Raw genomic sequence first — 22,909 nt, 5'->3', positions numbered from 1 at the left:
CAACATTTCAAGGACTTAATAAGGTAACCAGCTGGTGCCAGAGATGGAGAAAGGTAACCCCATCAAATGCAAATTTAATGCACAGAACATGTCAAAATTCCTAATTTATGGAGAAATATGGCTTGCAGCTGTCATTGGAAGGTGCAAATGCATGTGTACCTGCCATAACTGGGAGAATACAAGACCCATCATGGCCGTAAACTACATACAGACAAAGAAAATAGGAATGAAATTTTTTCAGTATAGAATATCTGTATATTTGGATCTCTCATATGATTTTTAAACACAAGAATGTATAAGATTTTTAACAAGCACTGTCGAAGTAAATACATCATCATATATATATTATAATAAGGTTATTATAAAGACTGGCATTTTGAAGCATTGTACAAAATACCTCTGTGTCAAAGATTTGTTATAATATTTGTGCTTATAAATGTCACCCAGGGTCTGGGTGACACAAGCCTGCAATAGACAGCATGGGTTTTGCTATCATTATAAGATTTGGGGGTGCAGCATGAACCAAATGACAAGGCGAGACATGCTTTTGCTTCCCGTTCAGGTATTACTTGTCTGGCATCTCTGGGAATAAAAATAAAATAAATAAAAATAAAAATCGAGCAAATTAAAATTCATCTGTCACTTCTTGATTTATTATTATTGAACCAGTGTGATAAAGTGGAATAAAAATGACAATAAAACAGGGTCATTATCATTTCTAAAGGGAACGGTGTCTAATTGAAAATAATCATGACAGGGTGACATTTTAGGCAGCACTGCAACTGTGGTTAATTTGAAAACTCTGCTGTTTGCTGTGAGTGGCATGTAGCTGTCTGAAATAACAACAACAACATATAAACCTGTTGCCACAGCAACCAATAATGTTATCTGAATTTATGCCAGATGTTGGGCCTTTAAATTATGCTGCCTTGCTTCATATCTTATTGAACTTTTACATATTTTGTGACATTGGATTGTTTTTTTAATTTTAAACTTTTGGTAGACCAACACAGAGCAGTGCAATAATACGTGAAAAAAAAGAGTACATGGTTTTCGAAAGGGTTAACGAATGAAAATCTGAACAATGTGGCATTGTCTTAAGGCCCCTTTAATCTGATCATCCTGAATAAATCATAATGCTCCCACTTGCCTCCACATGCTAGCTGTATATAATTCAAATCTTAAAATGAATACCACTGTGAGGTGTTGGCGGTTTGTTACAGAACAAACAGCATCATGAGAGCCAAGGAACACAGCTGACATATCTGTGCTTAAGTTGAGGAAAGCTTTAGATTAAGGGTTAGATCTAAGGATCCATTGCGACTCCGGCAGCAGATCTTCAGAGATGCACAGCGCGGATTTGGGACAACATGTTGATGAGACAACTAATATTTATGCACTAAATAATGCTGGTCTTTCTTGAGAAAGAAGCGGCAAAAAGAGAGCCAATCAGTGACCAAAAGCCACGTGTTTGTTGTGGAATATCCATCCATCCATCCTTTTTCTAACACATCTATCCCTTGTGGAGTTGCAACGGGTGCTGGTGCCTATCTCCAGCTGTCAATGGGCGAGAGGCGGGGTACATCGTGGACAGGTCGCCAGTCTATCGCAGCATGTGGAATATGTTGAACCCAAAATGTAATTTTTTTCCCCTACATTCAAAACACTATGTGTGGCAAAAGAAACCAACACTGCAGATCACACGGTGAAACATGGTGGTGGCAGCATCATGCTGTGAAGATGCTGTTCCTCACATGGACTGGGACGCTGCTCAGAGTTGATGGGTTCGTCTTCCAGCGCTAAACATCCAGGTTGAGTTACAAAAGAACAGTTCAGGTTGGCGGTTCCCAAACTGTCCATCGTCCAACTCCCCATTTAACAATGAAACAGACTGGGGACATTTACAGACGGCAGGGCAGTCAAACTTTTTTACAATAGCAGGCCACACACTATCAGGTAGGAGGGTGCACTTATGCCGCTGCCCGAGCCCCGGAGGGGAGAATTTTGAAAAATAGAATCTCCCTGATGTATTTTGGAAGCTTTCAAGACAGGTGATTATTTAAAGAATAGAGTCAGAGTGCATGTTTTAAATTGAATAAAAAGCAAAAAAAAGTGAATGATCAATTCTTCAAAAACAACCTTTGTTTTTTTCATTATTATTCTTAACACATTTTTTCACATGTGATCATCATGTTTTAACAAGGTTTTGAACAAATTTGCACAAAATTAGTTGAATTTGAATTACTAGCACCATATAAAACCTATCAGATTAGGTGACTATATGACAATTTACTAACTTCCGAACGCGCAGTGAGACAACACGCGCGCGCTCGACTTGCTCATTCCATGCTCAACACCAGTGGTGCTATGCGTTCGCTTGGCTGTTTCTCTGCGTTCTCCTGTTTCTAAGTGTGCTTCACCACAGGGCTGCATGATACTAGAAAATATTGCAATAGTGATAATACTGGTAAATATCGTAAGGAAAATATCAGCTGTGATATATGCCTGATTTCATGTTTCCTTTATTTCTTTTCTGTGCTTCCGTCACTCTGTGACCTTTAGCCTTTAGGGCCACGTCATTTCTGTGCTTAGTGAGCATCTGCTGCCGGGTGACTTGGTCCAGCTGGCTAAATAAGATATTGGCGTGTTAAAATCCCGTTCATAACACTTTGAATAGATTTGCCAACAACTACTGTGCTCCAAAGAGTCCACTGGATTTTAAGTATATAAGGTCAACAGTCCAGAGCGACGGCGAGTGTGGAAAGGAGGTGAAGAAACGTGTCGAAGCAGGTGGGAAAGAGTGAGAAAAGTATCAGGCGAGTCGTGTGGTGAAAGAGTATCGGGGAGAATGAAAGGAAAGGTGTACAAGATGGTGGCTAGAACAGAGATGATGTGTGGTTAGAGACAGAGGAACCGAGGAAGAGACAGGAGGCAGAGATGGAGGTAGCAGAGGTGAAGATGTTGAGGTTCTCTTTGGGAGTGACGATGATAGACGGGATCAGGAGTGAGTTCATCAGAAGGACAGCTGATGTTAGATGTTTTGGAGATAAAGCCAGAGAGGCCAGGCTGAGATGGTTTAGACACTTACAGATCAGGGATAGAGAGTAACATCAGTCGAAGGATGCTGAAGACAGAACTGCCAAGCAGGAGGCTTGGAGGAAGACCAAGGAGGAGATTTATGGATGGAGTGACAGAAGATATGAAGGTAGTTGGTGTGCGAGAGGAAAATGTAGATTCACCGTAATGACCCCTGAACAAGTGGGGTCCTGACCCCAACTCTGAAATCCACTTGTTTAATCTCATGAGAGGAATATCACAGCATATTCACATGATTGAATGGGCCAGTCAAAGCCCAGCCCCAAATCGATTACAAAATACTTTAAAATTGATCTTCACAGACGTCTACCATCCACTCGACTGACCGTTTATCGCACACTTTTAGCTTCTCAGAGAACGTTTGCCTGATACACTCACGCAATTGCGCAGTATTTTAATTTTACATCATCCTTTAAACTGACTACCTGTCATTGTCAGGAGATGAGGCTGGCGGACCCCGAAATTTGGCCACGTACAGAGTTACGTTTAAGAAGTGTATTGAGAAGGATGAGTTGTAGCGGGTGAGACAGATGAGTTGAGCCAGACTTGAGCAGACGGATAATGGCAGCCGGAGCCGGAGGGCGGGGATGAGCAGGAGACCAATGGATGAAGACCGAACAGATAGACCGAACAGATTGGATAATGGCTGATGGCTGAAAGGTGGCTAAATAAGAAAAGTCTGAAGTGAAACAGACAAAAAACCCAAACCATGACAACTATTGCAGGTCTTTTTGACTTGAATACCAATCAACTTGTACATTTCTATTTGCACACTTTTTAATAATAATAATACATTTTATTTCAAGCGCCTTTCAAAACACTCAAGGTCACTGTACATGTAAAAACAATAAATGGTAAAAGCAGTCGTCATAATTAAAAGAAACAACACAAATTACACAGAGGAAAGTGATATAAAATCATAATGAAAAGGCAATCTTGAACATGTGGGTTTTGAGTTTGGATTTGAACACGGGTAAAGACTCGGTATTGCAGATGTCAGGGGGGAGAGAATTCCAGAGTGTGGGCGCAGAACGTGAAAAAGCTCTGCTCCCCATGGTTTTAAGACGGGCTGAAGGAACAACTAAGTGAGTGGTAGAAGAGGATCTAAGAATGCGGGAGGGAGTAGAAATTTGAAGTAAATCAGAAAGGTATGGAGGGGAGAGATTATGAATAAATTTTATTTTAACTTCTCAGGGAGTGTTTTAGATCAGGGAGCAGTTTACATACTTCTGTAAAGTGACTGCTGTCTATCTTTGTTGACAGGAACATTTACATCTTCTCAGATGCTAAGGACTATTTGCACACTTTTTTAGGAAGTGTTGTCGGTGCATTCAGCTTGAACACATCTTGATCTGTGTCTTTGTGTTATGTGTGACGTCTGAACCGGCGTCTCACCAAAATGTCCTTTCGGTTACATAATGACGACAGAGACAGTCCTTAGAAGACCCGTGTCTTTATTTCCGACAGTTGGTCCTACAAATTATTGATTCAGAGAAGCTCCTTCCACTTCATAATTATGTACCTCTTTGTGTTGGTCTATTACAAAAAAACAACAACAATAACACACATTGAAGTTTGTGTTTGTGACGTAACAAAAAAAGGTGGGAAAAAATCCAATGGGTATGAGTACTTTTGGAAGAAACTGTACATGTCTTGTAGCTACATGCCACGGTCTCTTAAATATACATTAACCTTAAGTATAAAATTCATGTAGGTAAGATTGTACAGCTGTATAATAAAATACCCCCCCTCCAAAAAACCCCCAAAAACAATTAGATATGAGTTTAAATATACAGCCACATGCTGTGTTGAGTTGAGCTTGTCCGATAATGGAACCCCATGGTGTCATTTCTGCATTTGGCCGCTTGGAGGCGCCCGGCTCATGCTGTGAGTGGAAAAGCTTTGGTCCGGGGAGGGAAAAGTGGGCTTGGGAAAGAAAATTTCTCTCCTGAACTGTTTACCCTGACGTCAGTTTGCAGAAGTAGCTCTGCCCTGTCTCCCTCCAGTGTCTCGCAAACTCCACTCAGTTAAAAGACAAAACTGAGGGAAATAGATGGGCTCCGCTTTGCTTGCTGCCGCCTTCCTGGACCTCACCGGAGTGAATGCAAGGACTTGTTCCTCTCATGTAAAGTGGACTAAAACATCTAGACGATGAACACCTGCGCCTTTCTGCTCATTTTAAGTGTCCAGATCTACGCCGATGGCATCGAGGGGCCAACAGGTAAGACTGATGCAGATCTGGCTCTCCTCAAACGCAGCTGGGAAGTTTATTTTTTTTAATGTTATTTTTATTTTTTGTGTGTTTGGGCTTGTTTTTATTTTTACATGCGTGTGAAAGTCCGCTGAGAGGAAAAGCGGAGCGGTTCTGGTGAAAGAGGACAACTTTGTAGCCTCGGCGTCCCCGGCTTTATCTGCGTCTTTTTTGTCCCGTAGCGACTCGGGGCAATGATGGTTATGTAATGAAATAAATATTATTGCGATCTGATGAACCTCGTGTTTTTTGGGGGAGGAAAGCTGGGGGAGGAAATGTGAGTTATTTGGAACGGCGTGCGCCTGAATTTCCTCAAAAACAACACGATCCTCTGGATCAATCAGACCCAAACCCTGTTCAAACCCCCAGGTAGACTAAAATATTTGATTATGTTGGCAAAACTAAACAAACAGACACACACAGAGAGAGACAGAGCGAGAGAGCGAGAGAGGGAGAGAGGGAAAGGCAAAAAGTGCGAAAAAATGTGAGTCAATACTTGCAAGTCTCCCAAATCCCCCTACATCCTAAATCAATCCCTTCATAGACTAAAAATCCGAAGCCTTTCTATGCTGGAATCAGGTTGCATGGCTGATTCAGTGACTCCATAAAAGTTTGACATCCCAGTCTGGATTGTTGCATAGGAATCACCATTGATTACCCGGTATATAAACCAAAATCCTTCTGTCTCTATGGAGAAGTTGCTCCCATCGATCCTCAAAGCTGCACAGTTTTCTCTCTCTCTCCAAAGGTGAGCACACAGTCGGGTCAGGTTTACATGGAACCAGCTGAGGTTTTAGCATTTATTGCACCCTGGACAGGCTCCTCCTTCATGCACCCCCCCCCCCCCCCTTCCCTTCTCACTCTCCTTTCTGCAAAAACCAATAGCCTTTTATTGCAGAATTTGACAGGACCATTAAGAACAGGAGAATTTATCTGACTGACGCCAGGTCTTGTGCAATATATATATATAATAAAGGGTAAGCTAATCGGAAACACAGCAGACGGGGCATTTTCCTATTCAGTGATAGTGTTAAATATGGTCTGATCTGAAATATGAACCCTCATATTGATGCATTGATATATTTATTAATCAGGGATACAGCTATAGGTTTAGCTACCTCAACCCTGTGAGGATGAGGCAAGCCAAAGTTCATCAAGACTGCAATCGTTTTGTAAAAAAAACTCAGTTCAGGTTTGATATACAGGCTATTGTGCCTTTTATGCTAGTGTCAAATAATTTGTGAAGAACAAAAGGTCATCAAAAGGTCATGTTTATATGTGTTCAGACTAGGGTTTCAAGAGTCTCTGTTCAGTGTAGGACATCCAATTCAAGTCAAAGTATTTTAGATCTTCAATTGGAGATGGTCTAATGCCGTCCAGGGTGCTTCAAAAATGCACAACCGGCAGATACATTACCGTCACATATGAACCTTCAAAGTAGATAGCAAATTGTGCACCATAACTAACAGGCAGATCACTTTATGTATGCTGTTTGCCACCTCGTGCCGCCCCCAACAATATGCCACCCGGGGCAGTGTGCCACATCACCTATATCAAAAACTGAAACCATTTTAGACCCTTATCCGAATTCAGGTTGGGACCCCAACTCTTATTAAGTCTATCATCCACCAACCACCACACTCTGGAGCTCCAAATGTGCCACAGTTCAGTAGATAAACCATCTAAATGAAGCTTAAAAGTGCCCCTTCTGAATTAAAATACTGATACAACTTTCATTTGTTACATAAAGACTAAATTGTAAATCTTGCTTATAAACATATGTATTTATTTCTAAAAAATCATACATGTTGTTTATTTTGCACTTTGGTTGCATGCTACGACACATTATGAATTAAATTACTGACTGACCTGTTAGTATTAACTTACTGGTCAGGGTCAGTGGGCGGTGCTAGCTCTGCTTTTGTTACAGTATTTGTTCTGAAATTGACTTGCTCTGCAGGGCAGCCAATCAGATCTGTGGTTTGATGAGTTAGAGTGAAAATTTTATTTTATTGAATTTATTGAAAACAGAAAATTTAAGATATATCCTTAATATGTTATTATTAATTCCATGATTACATAAGGCTTCCATGATTACATATTCACCTATCTTTTTAATATTCCATGTATATAATATCTAAAAAAAATATTTAATTATTTATTCATTTATTATATTATAACACTTTTGCCACTTGGATACAACAGCATGAGTCATTTAAATTGTATAAGCTTAGTTATTTGCATATTTGCGAAATTACAGGTCCTGTGAATAGACTTTTTCCCAATATGATTATTTTCCATCTTATGATTATGACTAGTGCTTTGTGAAGTCCCATTAATCTTAAGTGTATCCAGGCAATAAAAAAAATCAAAACAAAATTCTTTGAAATTAGTTATTTATAAATCTTTGAAGTTAATTTATAGGCTTATTCTATATAAGCGTCAATATCAACCTGAAGGTTTTGCTTTCTGGCATTTCTCGGCATTCCGGGTGAGAAGTTGAGCTCTTTTGAGGCGTCCTGCCTGCGTGATTAGCCCTAGGGAGCTCAGTTTGCTTGTGTCTTGGGCTGGCTCTGCGTAAGCTGCTGCCTTTGGTCTTCTGCCGTCGCGTATAGAGGAGGGTTATTATTCCTCCTTTTATGCATTTCATTTTTGCTATTGATTAAACTATGCTATTCCAGGCATTTCCTGCTTTCAGCTGTGATCTGGTGTTTCAGCAGGATCATATCTTTTCTAAATTCAAATCGGTCAGGGGGGTGGACGGACAAAGCTGTTGGAAAAAAAAAACACACACATAATATGTTTTCCTGGAATCTGACACAAACCTTTTCACAGTCATTCAAATTCATGTATTCACACTCAGCTCTTTTTCCGCTGAATTTTGTCTGGTATTTGCCCAGAGCTCTAGGTCGGCGCTTTAGCCAGGAAAGCTGATATGATCTGGGGCCTGTTTCTGTTGCACGCATGCTAATGCAAAATGTAGCCCCTTCAGCGGAGATAAAACAACGGGAATAAAGCATTTACCACCGATAACATTTACTCCGCCGGATGCTTCAGCGGCGATCCGCACCCTTTGGACAGCGAATGGTGCCATTACAAAACCGGGCCTGTTCTTCTGTTTTCATTAGAGAGGGTCGCCGGTATAAGCCTTGCGTGTACGACGTGAGCAACTGAGTGGGGCGCATCGTTACAGAGGAATGGGCTGAGACATATGACGGATTAAATCGCACACACACAGGTAATTAAAAGAGCTGAATGGAGCAGGAACGCTTCGCTACGCAGCGCCGTGTGTGAGCGGCTGTCAACAAATATTTACATGCTGTTTGGTGTTCAGTTCGCGAGCCTCACGGTCAGAGCCATTGCCTTCCCATTAGCCATTAATAGTCACCGCTGGCAGGTGTCGAGGCTTTTCTCCTCCATCCACCCCCCCGCCCCGCCGCCCTGCCTCCTCGTGGTGCATCTAAGCCTGATGGGAAACAAATGAAGGGGCAGAAATGCGGCCTCGATTACCGCTCTCTCTCTTAGGCCACACCCTAACGTTGAAGTCTGTACAGCAAAGGGCCGTGTTTCGCCTGGTCGAATTCTAATTCAATTCAAATTCAGAAATGCTTTATTGACCCCAAAGGGAAATCAAATGTTGTTGTAACCCATATTAATCCAGTTGTAGATAGTGACGGCTGTTGGCAGGACAGATCTCGTGTAGAGGTCTGTATTACAGCGAATATGAAGAAGCCTCTGACTGAAGACGCTCTGTTTTCTCATGAAGAGGGACGGTCAGGTTGGCTGAGGCTACAAAAGTCTTCATCGGGTTGTTGAGCCTTTTTAGGTCCCTGGCTCTGATGCTGCGGCCCCAACAGATGACGACAGAGGAGATGGCGCTCTCAACGATTTAATAGAATATACGCAGCATCTTGCTGCAAACCTTGAAGGACCTTAGCTTCCTCAAGAAGTACAGTTCAGCTTCACTGTTGCCTTGTATTCATGGTGTCACCTTAAAACCTGACCTGCTGATACGTTCTATAGGGATTTTACTTAGTAGCCAAACGCAGAATATGTTCTTTTGAAAGCCTTTAGGCAAGGCAAGGCAAGGCAAATTTATTTATATAGCACAATTCAGTATACAGAGACAATGCAAAGTGCTTTACATGATTAAAATATAGGAATAAAAGCAAGTAGGGATAGAATGTAGAAACAAAAAAGAACATTTAAAAACAATAAAACAGTTTAACTTGAACATTCAAAGGCAATTTTAAACAAATGTGTTTTTAATCTCGATTTAAAGGAACTCAGGCTTTCCGCACTTTTACAGTTTTCTGGAAGTTTGTTCCAGATAAGTGGAGCATAGGAACTAAATGCTGCTTCTCCGTTAGGAGGTTATCTTTTAGCTATGGTCCGTATTCAGCATCATGCATTCTTCCTTCAGCCCTGTTAAGCTTCCCAGTCTTGGCTGTAGAAAGTCATCCCCACATCATGATGCTGCCACCGCCATGCCTCTACCTGTAGATTAGGCCGACGAGCACTTTTAGTTGTTTCCCTACGTTGCGTTTGTGTCTCACAGGAAACCCCAATAAATACGTCGGACGTTTGTGGCGACAAAACGTGAAAGGGTTCAGTGTGTATGGAAACTTTTGCGAAGCCCTCTAGCTGTTCTTTTCATTTCATTCTTCGCCATTCAATTCAAGGCATTTTGTGTTTTTTAAAGTCCAAATGTCGCTTTCTCGGCTCTGAAACACCGAGGCTCTCTCCTCCACGCGAATGACCGCAGGGTGGTTGATAAAAAACGAAAAGGAAAACGCATTTGCTCTGGCGAAATATGTTATGAACGTCCCGTTTGTGATGTTATTGTTAGGATCTGTTTGTTTTGAATCCTATCTGACACTTTCACGCTTTTTAATTCTCCCATGAGCCTTTTACCGCTGTTTGCACACCAGCCGTCTTGTCTATTAACGCTGAAGATTGTCTACTGAGTGGTATAATTACCTTGTGACTGATGACTCATTTCCAAGATTGATCTAAATTTAAGGCAGAATGTCCCTTTTGCCCATTGGAGTGAATGAAATAACACTTGGACTGAGATGAAAAGGGCCGCGGAGCTGAGGCCGGCTGGCTGAAGCGTGGCGCGGAATGACTAACGCGTTAGGACTTTTGGCTATAAACCGCATAAACATCGGTATTGGAAACTTCATGTGGAACAACAGGCACATATGAGCCTTGAGAAACTGAAAGATTATCAAGGAATCGTTGAATGAATGAAACAAACGTGTCAGGGGAAAGTATTTTTTTTTTTTATCTTACTATACGGCCTGAAATAATTGCAGGTAAGACAAGCGGTGAGCACGCACGACGAGAGTAAGAGGACACGCGTGAATGTGTTGCAGCTCTGTTTAAAATAAATGTCATTGATTTTAAATCTGTTTCAGCTGCATATGCGGATTTTGAAGCTCAGTGTGTTGGAAATCTAAAGCCAGTCTTGGGCTAAAACACCTAAAATCCCACAGGTTGCTTTAAAATCAACATGGTGGAAAATGAATTTTGGATCGAATGCGACGCTGTTGATGCTGTCCTCCGTTTGTTGGGTAACATTTGGGTTTTTGACACCCGGGCAACGTTTTAGCCACGCTAGCTCCTCCGTTAGGGGTGAGATGGACGGGCACGTCGCCTCAAGATGTTGATGATCTATATCAAAGCAGATGGAGCACATGATCACAGGAGACACCTTCTGCCCATCGCTGTTCTACGCACGTGCTCCGTTGCGTCGGTCATTGTTGAGCTTTTAAATTAAAATAGTTATGCTGGAGTTCAATGCTTCGCTTTACACGTTTATTTTTTTTTTTAACATTGGGGAAATTGTGACAAAATCATGGCTGCAATTTTACTGTGCACTGACAGACGCGGTGACTCTTGGTGCTGACAGGAGTTGCTTCTTCTACTGCTGCTTCAGATGGTTTTAAACTATAAGCTGGACTCCTATTAAAAAGTGTTTTTCTTTAATTTATGCAATGTTTTGTAATAAATATTCCTTCTTTGGTCACATTACGCTGAACATACCGATTTATTTTAAAAAGTGCTTTCAGACTCTATGATGCCGCTGTTGACGCATGATGAGCGCCAATTCTGGCGTGAACCAAAATTTGGACACTGTTAATAAGGCCAACACTGGAGTCACCATTAGCCTGATACACAACTGACTGATAGCTTGCAGAAACAGGTGGGGAAGGGGTGTTGCTACTTTATGGTCTATCAAACCACAAAACAACTCACAGTGTCTGTCATCTTATTAAAAGGGAATTAAAAATTTGGATGGATTTCACAATTTCTCTCCCTAAAAACACAGAACCTGTTACAAACTGTGCAAATCGTTCCGTTTTTTTTTAAATCAAATGAAATTTAATCCAACATGACTTAATGCACATACACATACAGTAGACTCTCCTTATAAGAGCACACTTCAATTTATTTCCTAGTTAAAAACGGTTTACGTGAAATATTCGTCACATTCCCACTATTAAAATATGCCACCGAACCAATTTAGATGTTGTGTGTTTAGCAGAGTGTTATTATTCATCTAATGTCGTCTATTTGCCGCTCTCACATACTGGCTTTGAAGAGTCCATTAGAAGTGCTCAGACTAATAAGCATCTATCCAAATAGGAGAACAAAAAAAAAAAAAAAAAAAAAGGAGCTGAAGACGCATTAGTGAAGAACCGGTGTTGGAAGAAAAAAAAATTCCTATTGAGAAAGTGGTTTTTTTTTTCTTCTCCTTGTCGCGAATCCTCTGAGTGGAAGTGCTTCCTGCAGGAGCAGAGGGCCACCATCTGTGGAGAGACTACGAGGGGGCAATGGGGAATGGACCTTAATCAGACTCCTGAAAAACACTGGTTGATTTCCATCACTGTGGGATTGCAGACGGTAATTCAGACAGCAGATGGAAAACTTTGCGTCCAGGAGAGTTGGGTTTTTAGAGGTGAAGGACTTGGGAAGGGACTGCCTGAAAAAAAAAATAGAGAGAGAGAAGCACATAGGGATTCAGTCGGATGGATGTTTTTTGTTCTGAGCTGAGCCGAGCTGCATGCGATTAGGTAGTGTAAATGAGATGAGCCCTGTGCTCCGCATCATGTCTGACCTATAGTAATGTGGGTCTGCGTGTAGTGATGCCACACCTCTATTGGCTTCCCCCCCCCCCCCCTCACTAGAATGCAAAAAAAAAGCCCACCGACTGCAAGTGCTCCAGGAATCCTGCTCCAGCCCCGGAGTCGGGACGATTAATGCCGCCCCTCATCGGTGAAAACATGCGGGCCCTCCTCTCGCGCGAGCCGGCCTCATTTCTCATTTGCTTGTGATGGATCTGGGTTTGAGCTGCGCTGACTGCGCATCCATTCTTCACGTAGGACCGCGGCGCTGACATTTCCTGTGAACGGCGCCTTTTAATTAATCCCGCTAAGCATTTTCATGTCCTCGTTTTTAATTATCATATTTACAGCCCTGTTTGTTTTCCTTGAGTCGAAGGCTCTGTATACAGGCACATTTCAATAAATTAGAATGTCATTGAAACGTTAATTTACTTCAGCAAACTTCACTTTAGTCACTCAATTAAATTTTTTTTTAGCTAACTTATAATACAGGTTCAGTACACACAGAGTGATACATTTCAACCAAATATTTAACTGCGATGATAATGAACATACACTTCATAAAAACCCCAAATTCTATTCAATGAAATGTTAAAATACATAAAACCAATGATATTCTTATGCTTCTTATGATACTTATCCTAAGATAAGTGTCTTGCATAGAGTATATGCAAACAACCAATGAAAATGACACAATTATTTTACTACATCCGGCCGGCGTAGAGAATTATGCTGCTTTCTTTGCCTTGTACTCTGCTGTGAATGCTCTTGATTCTGGTGGCTTGTTAATTACTTGACGTTCATATGACGGATTGTCACGTATTACGCGTTGCTTGTTTCCATCTTACCTTCAGGTGTTTTTTTTTTTTTTTTTTTTTTTTTTCGGGGCAGAATGTCGAACCAGAGCAGGAGGCCTCCGAAGCCTTATGCAGACAAGCTGATTATGGGATGCTCCATTTGTGATGCACTGCCTGGGGCTGTTTGGGCTGTGTGCCACACCGTTTTTTAAAAAGAGGAACAATCGCATGCATATGTAACCAAACAGTTTAGTTATATCATCGTCGTATTGACAAATTTGGGTGCTGCTACATATTCTGTGTGTTTTGGGTGTTTTTCTTCACATTTTGGTGGCTGATCTCTAGTTCTTTGTGGTCTGTATGGTAGGAGGGAGCTACCAGTGGGAAACCTGGAGTGCTGGAGCTCCATATAACCCATATTGCCAGGGGCCTAGTGCTGTCTGGTAATTTTGATATGACGTTAGTTTGATTAATTTGTAGATTTTTTTTAGGATTTCTTCTCTCTTAGACTTTTGCTTTTGTGAATATTGTTTCTCTACAATCCGTTCTCCGCACAAATGCGATTTCTTTATGGCTAACCTGACAGTTGTCCCACAGACAGCCAAGGTTCCTCCCCCAGAAGGGTAAGCCTATAAAGATGCTGGTTGTTAACACAGTGCAGCATCCAAGCATATTGAGGAAAGGTTGAGTGGAAGGAAAAACTACAGTAGAAGAAGGTGCAGAAACAATGGGGATTGTGAAGTGAGATGGACAAGGCATGAACTATCAATCAGTGCTTCAGGAGACAACACATGCAGATTTATCCAGGACATGGGCTACAAATGTCATCTTTGTTTTGAAGCCTTTGCTTATCCAGAGAGGAAACCAGCAGGGTCTTTCAAAGGCTGAGGAGAAACAGGAGTGGACTGTTGCTACTGGTCTGAAGTCGTGTCAGATTGGACCTGAATCTTCTGGGAGACTCAGGGCCCTTTATGGACTGCAGGGAAATCAATGAAACGCTAGACTTACTCTCCAAACCTACTGGAGGAAGAGCGGGGAGCTGCAGAATCGAGGTTTATTGCGTTTTAGTGTGAAGTTTCCCTTGGAGAGCTGCTGGTTGGTGCAATGTGTTTTCTAAAGTCTAAAGTCAGTATAGCCGTCTACTAGGAAATTTTAGATTGCTTCATAAGCTAAGATGAGACTTTATTAATCTCACAGTGGAGAAATTCGTGCTCCTCCTCCTCCATCTTTCACGGAGATGCTGATTACATTTCCCAGCAGGCTTCGTGACCTGCCTAAGCTGCAAAAAATACCATTACCTGCTTTAATGATCACAGCATCAGTGCGCTAGATTGGCCAGCGATCTGGCCAGACCTAACCTTCTGAGAGGATCCGCGAGGTTCTCAACCGGGATTATGACCTTAGAGAACCTCATAGAAGGAGCGTCGCAAAGAGGAAGGTGAGAGATACCCGACCCAGCATGCAACTGGACTGAACACCGCTTTAAAGCAACCCAGGCTTCCTCAACACCTCAGCTGAGCCAGGTGGCGATTACCTCAATGCCACATTCACTGCAAAATCGGAACTAGAAGTAAGTAAAATGTTCTTAAAATTTGTGTCTTTGTCCTTGATTTGAGCAGGTAAATAAGATGATTTGCCAATAGAATAAGAATTTTGCACTTAAAACAGGAACAATTCATCTCAATCATCTTATTTCAAGTGCAGGATGTCTAATTATCTTATTTTAGGGGTAAAAATGCTCATTCCATTGGCAGATAAGCTTATTTACCTGCTCAAATCAAGGACAAATACACTAACTTTGAGAATATTTTACTTATTTTTAGATCCGTTTTTGCAGTGTTTGAATCATTCAGTCATTCACGCAGAATGAGCCCTGACAAGTATCGACGACATATAGTGTGTATCGCATTGCAGAATGTTGCCTGAGAATACCTTGAGCTGAAGATTGTATCTTGGAAGATGGACATCCGTCCCTTCCAGGCATTTTATCCCGATGACTTCTTCACTCAGCGTAAGACGATGGATGGATGGATGGAAATCCTGTTTTTATAGGTCAAACGTTTCTTTGATAAGTCATATTTTAGTTTTCACTAGCTCTAGAACTTAACAAAAATAAATACTTGAAACGTATCCCTCTGTGTTTAATTCATGTATTTACCAGTTCCAGTTTTTTGAATCAGGTTATTAAAATAAAATAACCATTCGAGGATGGTGTCTGCCTGGAAAGGTGCTTGTTTGAGCCTTCAGAAGGAGGGATCATGCAGTGAGAGCTCTGTTCTTGAAGGACACAAAGAGCAGGTTTCTGTTTTTAAACCCCCCGAGGATGCTATGTGTGTTTCCGCTGCCAGTTAGTCCATTCCTTCTCAGAGTGGCCCCGCTCGCTTATATCAAGTCTCTCTCTTGGTCAAAGGAGAGCACTGAAAGGAACCACTCAGATGGAAAAGAAGACCAATTTTAGATAATTACGCATGATGCTTATTTTCCTGTCAAGGCCTCTTTTTTGTAAGTGTGTTATTGAAGGGTCAAGAATCAGGACACAGACCGCAGCGTCAACAAGAGATAAATAAATAAAAAAATCTAATTTCCCCTCTTTTGGAAAAAGTTAAACCGCCGTGAAACATATGTTAGCGATAACGCGGAGAAGTTGCCATAGCAGCACTTCAGCGGTGCAGATTTCCATCGACCTGAATGTGAAAAAACACACCAATCTGTTCCATGGGTTCCCAGGGGTTGTCGTTGTTAAGCGGGAAGTTCTCTGCCTAATCTTCCAGCCTTGTTGCAAGTTTGATGAACCCTCCAAATCAAGTTTGAGGCCCCCAGGGACCAAATTCGGTTGGAGCACCAAACCAGTTTAGGTTAAATAGCCAACGTGGCCTGTTCACCTTCACGTGCAGCCCAGTAGTGTGTGCCGGCACAGTAACCCTCCCATTTAACGGGCGGTGCCAGATGCACATTAGATAAAGAAAACTGTGAGTCCAATCATGAGCCGAAGAAGAAAAACAAAGCATTTGTTTTCCAGAAACACATTGTGAGGAGTTTTTTTTTTTTTCTCTCCGTTGCTTTTTATCATCTCGGGACTGGACCGACTCGTTTGAGGCATTGCAACAAACGGTCTGTGCAAATCACAAAAAGGTGTAAAAAAAAAAGAAATAATCTAGCTTTTGACCCAGCAGGATTGCGTGGCGGTGTGGTACTTTGCAGAAACCTCCTCTACAATCATGTATTTAAATTAGGGATGCAACAAAAGAAAAAAGAAAAAGACTTGCTGATTAGAATTGGCTGATTTTACAGCTGCTCTGTTTTATCCTTTGGAGCACCGAGCCTTTGCCCTTCATGAAACACGTTGGATTTTAAACATTTTTTTATTTTAGAGTGAAGGCAATTACCTGTATTCTCTGGGGAACGCACACAGAGACGGCGCTGTTTTAAGTAAGAATAGCCGCACTAATTGCTGGTAAAGAATGCTAAAACATATATCACATTTTGACCTCCCTTATCTTGGGTGTACGTTTGCACCATTAAACAGTTTCTGAACTAGTTCCACGTTTTCTCACCGCTTAAGGCTTCGTGAGTCGCTGCCAATTGAGGTGGAGGATTGTTTGACCAACAAAAAGTACAGCAACTAATTAGAAATTGGTGCAAACTTTTCCAGCAGAACAGCAACTTTGGCCGTGCACAGATGTAGACACGGCCATTTTTACCCGACCTACCCAGGCCGATGTCCATCTGGATCTATTAAGCAGAATGTGACAACAGGAAGCTCTAACAATGCATGCACCCTCATTAAATGTGTTTCAAATATATATTTTTCCTGATTAGACACTCCACAGATGACTTTACAGCTGTATTTAGGAAATTCTCTCTGTGACAGATGACCGTACAAATTTATATTGCTCAAGTGCTAGAGTAAGAAGATGCTCCTGCATGTGTTAGCTCATTGCTTCTGAGTGCAGGAAGCCGCATCCTGAAGCCTCACCATGTAGAAAGGTGCCGGGCGACTGAGTCCGCCCCAACACAGATGCCGCCGGGGACTCGCGTTGCCACCTCCTCTGGCTCTACAGGGTTACTGTGACACCTTCCAGCGCCCTGCAAGGGATGCCAAGACTTGAGAGATTTACAGTCTGTGGCCTGCTGTGGCCTGTCTCTTCTCTGTTTCTTTTTTTTTCTTTTTTTTTTTTTTTTTTACTCTGCAGCAGCCGCCAGAGTGCAGGTTTCTCAGCTCCCTCAGCCAGGTGTTATTAAAGTGGTATTGATCTTTGGAACGCTGGGAAGTCCATTTTACTTAAGTTTGATCAAAGTGGCATCCAGCCTGTGGTCTTGGAGCTTTAACGTGGGAGTGGGAAATAGCTTGCGGGGCTGCCAGGGCATGGATGACTGAGGACTGGTATGTAACGGAGGACTGGAACCGGGAATATGTGGAGCAGGAGCTGTAAAAAATAAATAAATCTGTCAGTTCTCAAAAGTGGCACTCCCCTTTTATGTCATTGCTTGAAATGACAGAGATTTGATGCTCATTTATTCTTGAAGTTTGCAAGTTTCCCTCGAATATTGTGCAGAGAAAGGTAATTCCAAACACAGATGGGCTTGTGTTTACATCCTGGATGTGATAGAGTGAAGCTGCACAGCTTTAGCATACAGACAGATGTGTAATTACGCCTCCCCCCCCCCCCCACCCCCAAACGAAAAAGGCAGAGCTGTGAGTCGCAGCCGTTTCACTCCCTGCATTTTCTTCCCCAAGGTAAGCGAGCTCCAGACTGCAGAAAGTGGGTCTGCAAGACGGATGCTGCGAGTGCCATTCCTTATCCCCTACCCAGAGGAAAGAAAAGCCTCCTGAGCAGTTTATATTTAGACTGCTGGCTGTGTTTCAGTTCTTTACCTATGCCGTCTGTGTCAACATATTTACAGCTGCTTTCTTCCGTTTTTACTGCGGAGAGCTCGGCGTATTCCGGGCCACAGACAAAGCTCTGGATTGCAGCGCTTGTTTCTGACCTATTGTTCAGAGCTGCCTGTGTAGTCCTCTATTTATGAAAGGCCCGGTGAAATCGGAGCCACTGACACTCCTTTAAAAGTCAAAGCACTCTCTGCGGGAACCCCCCCCCCCTTCCCAACAGGCTAATGTGGGCTTAAGCTTTCTGCCATGATGCCTCCTATCTAAAGGAGTGAGATTTCTGGTCCGACCGGTTCTTTTTCAGCTAAAGAAACATCCTGAAAAGGACCCGGCCATAAAGCCGAGCCACTCCGATTTATCTCAGAGTCGTTAAACTGACATGGACGTTCACATAAACTTTATCTGGACGGTGGAAATTGAAGAGCATTAAAGTGTAACAGAGCATTGATAATGTCTGCTGTGCCGATTTTAAAATGGAGCAAAGCATTTGAGAGTCGCCCAGCGTGGCGTCCGCAGCCAAACTGCAATCTTTTCTCTTTAGAAATTCACATGCGCTGAGCTAAAGTTAATGCGGTTTTTATGCAGTGCCTTGCAAAAGCATTTATATGCCTTGAACTTTCTTCTTCTTTTTTTTTTTTTCTTTTGCATTTCGATGCATTGCAACCACAAACCTAAATGTGTTTTATAGGGATTACATATTATATAGACCATCAGAATGTTGCATGTAACTGTGAGGTGAAAGGGAATGGAGACTTTTAAATTGACTCATACATTAAAACTAAAAAAGTGGGACATTGAGGCATTTACATTAAGCCACCCCGAGTCAAAACTTTGCAAACCCCCATTTTGATGCAAGTGAAGCTAAAAGTCATCTAAAGATAGCAAATTATGCTCCCTTTTGTGCAAAATACATCAACCATGGTTAGATTTAAAGGAGACCATCAGATTTTTTTTATGTTTTAGCTTTGCTAAAGATTCTGGTAGAATTTACATCTGGACTTTAACTAGGCCATCCTAACTTTGATCTTATCCACATTTTGTCTGCTTAGGGAGGTTGCCTTGCCGTTAAGTGAATCTCTGCTCCAGCCTTTTGTACTTTCTGATAGGATCTCTTCCAGTATTTCCATGTATTTAGCTCCATCCTTATCTCCGTGCTACCACCATTTTTGGGTCATCAATCGACCAGTGAGACATTCAGAGCTTGGGATATTGTCTCATAATCCAGTTATTCTTCTACAACTTTGTAGTTGACCCAAATCTGTGTGTTTATTTTGTCTCCTGGGGGCTATTTGTTCCTCTGACAAACTAAAGCTGCACAATGTATTAATTTGCAATCAACAACAGTATCAATATGCATCATATCACAATTGCAAAGGAGAGATTTCATATAATACTGTATGTCCATGCCCGAAATGCCATGGTATGCATTCAGACTCTGCATCCCGGTAATATATGTGTATCTTTGGCCAGTTGGATGGACTTTCTCCACCATTGATGACAAAGAAAAGAGACAAGAAAGAAAGAGAAAAGTCATGAAACACGTGGGTTAATCACAACAGTAATATTCAGCATTACTAATAAAGTTTCATATTCTTCTGATATTGCTAACCCCTAAAACACACATCTGAGGCCTCTACAGAGCGGCTCTATTTATACTGAGATTAAAGGCAAAATTCTATTTAATAGTTAGATCATTTCTGAATGCAGGTGGTTGCACTGGATTATCTGGACCTAATGGGGCTCAATACAAATTCATGCCACACTTTTCAGATTTTATTTGTAAAATACTAAAACAAAAATCCACAAAAATCTAAAAACATTAGATTGTAACATGATAATAGCTCAACAATAATTCAAGAGGTTTAAATTTGTTTTGTGAGGCATTGTAGCTGTCATTTTTACTGGAGTTTTTTTTTTTGTGGTTTTTGAAAAGCTAAAAAGTATTTTGTCTCTTTCTGCCTGCAGCGGGTCGACGGCACAGCGACTACGCTGCGATGGCCGCTGTGCCGTAGAGCACAAGTGCAGACTGGTGGTAAATCGGCCCGCAGACTCAACTGAAACCCGTTGAGCACATATCACCTGCATTAAATATATAATGGATAAGGATTAGGCCGTTCTGGGGGATGCCAATTATGCCGCTTTCCAGTGAATCCGTAATTTTTCAGACTCTTTGAAATCTCAGTAGAAGGGGAAAACATCTAACTCACCCAAATTGGTGCAGTTCCACTGCTTGGATGGGAATATTGCACAGAGTTTCATCACAGTTCCAAGCAGGGGAAAGTTGCCACAATTTCAGCAGAAAAAGGAAGGTGTACACAGATTTCTTTTCTTCCCTCGTGCAATCATCAGGACCAGAGAGGCTTCGGATCGGTGTCTGATTTAAATGTAAATCAAAAAAAGCAGATGTGAGCGATATTCCAGCATTTGGTGTTATGCTGGCACACGTGTCAGCGTCCGACCTAGAGATGGGTTGGAAGGCTTTTGTCAAGTGGCGCCTCAGACTCTTTGTTCTGATTCAGGTGTTGGGAGTGAGACAGAACAAAAGGCAGAGCCTATTGATTTCTCAAACGCAGCCTTTCACAGCCAGCCCCGCTGCCTTCTTTCTCTTCAAACTCTCCCGGTCGATCCTACATGACCTCCCATCAAAATCCTTCTCTTTTTGACTTGTCACCATTTCAGCACTGACTCGGGGGATCCCAAGTACTTTTTTTCTAAAAAAAATAAGAATAAAGAAACGTTTCATGGCTCTAAGACATTTCAGGGGGAGGGTAGTTCAAGGCATGCCTCTTTTTTACCATTTCCTCCGAGACGAAGTATGCGCATTTAAGCATTTGTTAAACAGCCAGTTCATAGAAAGCGTTTCTTTTGACAAGCTGGTATAAATTGCCTTAAGGCAAAAATAAAACCAATGTGTATTTGCTGGCAAGTGAGATACTAATTAAGAAAGATATCTGACCAAAAAGCTACATGCTGCATCCCATCGGATCCTTTTTTTTCCTCCATGCCGTTGCTCAGAAATAAGTCAGGGATTCCTGTTAATGCAGGCGGGGGCTTTGATGTTTGGAAGTCTTGCGATTCAGAAATCTTCCTCTTGCATAAAGAGTCTGACAAAAATAATCCATACACCATGAACTTTTTTTCTTACAGATTTTCATGTTGCAAGCACAAATTCCTGTGTATTTTATTGGGATTTTATGTAATAAACCACACAAAGTAGTGCAAACAAAAGAAAATATAATAATTTTTCAGCCGCAAGGGACCAGTTGGATTTACAACAGGAAAGGGCTGGGCAATATATGGAGATTTTAAAAAAATATGGAGATTCTTTTGTAAAATGAGATATATCGTTCATATCGAGATGGTCTATGTTGCGTTATAATCATTTTGTAATGTATTCCAGTAGGTTCTTTTTTCAGCTGTTTTACATATTTATCTACAGCTGTTTGTTAAAAATATACCTTTGGGACATTTGGGATAAAGCTTTGATTTACGGATGCCTTTATGAAAAGAAAAACATATAGAGATAAACATTGTATATCAGCATTGAGCCTAAAATGATCGAGATGTTATTTTTGGTCCATATCACCCAGCCCTATGACAGGACTTTGACTGGACCATGCTAATCCACAAATTTGCCCTGAGATATAACTATTGCATTGTAGCTTTGGAGGCATGGTTGGGGGCGTAGTCCTGCTGGAAGGTGGAGCTCCGCCCGCTTTTTCAAGCTTTATTGCAGCACGCAACTGCTGTTGTTTCCAGGATTGCCCTGGATTCAGCAGCATCCATTTTCACGTAAATTCAGACCAGCTTTCCTGTTCCAGCTGAAGAAAAGCATTCACACGGCATGATGCTGCCACTACAGTGTTTTACCACAGGGAAGGTGTATTCTGGGTGATGTGCAGTGTTAGTGTCACACAACGCACAGCAACACCCTAGTTCAATTCTAGGGTGCTTTCACCCCAGAATAGTCCTGGGGAACTGCTTCAAATGGACAGGGAGTGTCCTAAAATGAACTCCTTCATTTGGTTTGGTTCTCTGTTACAGTACATTTTAGAAAGTGGCCCAAACTGTCTGGTCAATGTCATGCAGTCACAACGTCGGCTATTTAGTATGAGCAGCAGGTGAGAACATGAGCCATGCAGTACGAGGTGTATACCAGACACAAGCATCAGTACTGAGAAAAGATGGCGGAGTGTGAGAGACTGAAAAGCTCCATTGTTTACATAAACACAGAGCAGGGATTTCAGAGTTTGCAGATCCTGTATATATATATATCTATATATATATCTATCTATCTATATATATATATAGATATATATATATATATATATATATCTATATATATATATATAGATATATATATATATAGATAGATAGATAGATGGATGTATACAGCTGGTTGTCCCCTAATGATCACTAACAAACTGGTGCCGTTACAATGAAGTTGTATAATATTTATACTGGGACTAAATCTATTTACTCATCATCTGACTTTTGAAAGCAGTTGGTTTGTTGAATTTTATTTAGGGGCTACAGAGTTAAGTAAATACTTTAGAGTAAACACCTTTGTAAAACTCTGTAAATTCTAAAGAAAGCGCGTTTACCTTTAGTGCCCCCTGTGGCACTTAACAGTCTTCCAGCATCACCTTACCGCTCATTCGAGAGTTTGAATCCCCTGTGACTGTACCTCAGGTGGTTGCCTTCTCCATTAAATTTTTCATCTGTGCTTCTGTGAGTCTGTAAACGC

The 22,909-nt window shown here is 41.6% G+C and overlaps 1 long non-coding RNA gene across 1 annotated transcript; it reads right to left on the bottom strand.

Annotated features, from left to right (window-relative positions):
• Positions 1–11,965: 11,965 nt before the first annotated feature.
• LOC118560729 lies at positions 11,966–21,310 on the bottom strand. The gene is made up of 3 exons (XR_004929557.1): positions 20,370–21,310; positions 17,251–17,701; positions 11,966–12,335 (listed from the first exon to the last, which is right to left on the bottom strand). It is a non-coding gene; the product is annotated as an uncharacterized LOC118560729 (long non-coding RNA).
• Positions 21,311–22,909: the final 1,599 nt, after the last annotated feature.

Source organism: Fundulus heteroclitus, chromosome 3 (genome assembly GCF_011125445.2).
Source record: "Fundulus heteroclitus isolate FHET01 chromosome 3, MU-UCD_Fhet_4.1, whole genome shotgun sequence".
In the NCBI taxonomy this organism is placed as follows: domain Eukaryota; kingdom Metazoa; phylum Chordata; class Actinopteri; order Cyprinodontiformes; family Fundulidae; genus Fundulus; species Fundulus heteroclitus.
The sequence above is the reverse complement of the archived record's forward strand: the minus strand, read 5'-3'. Positions and strand labels throughout refer to the sequence as shown.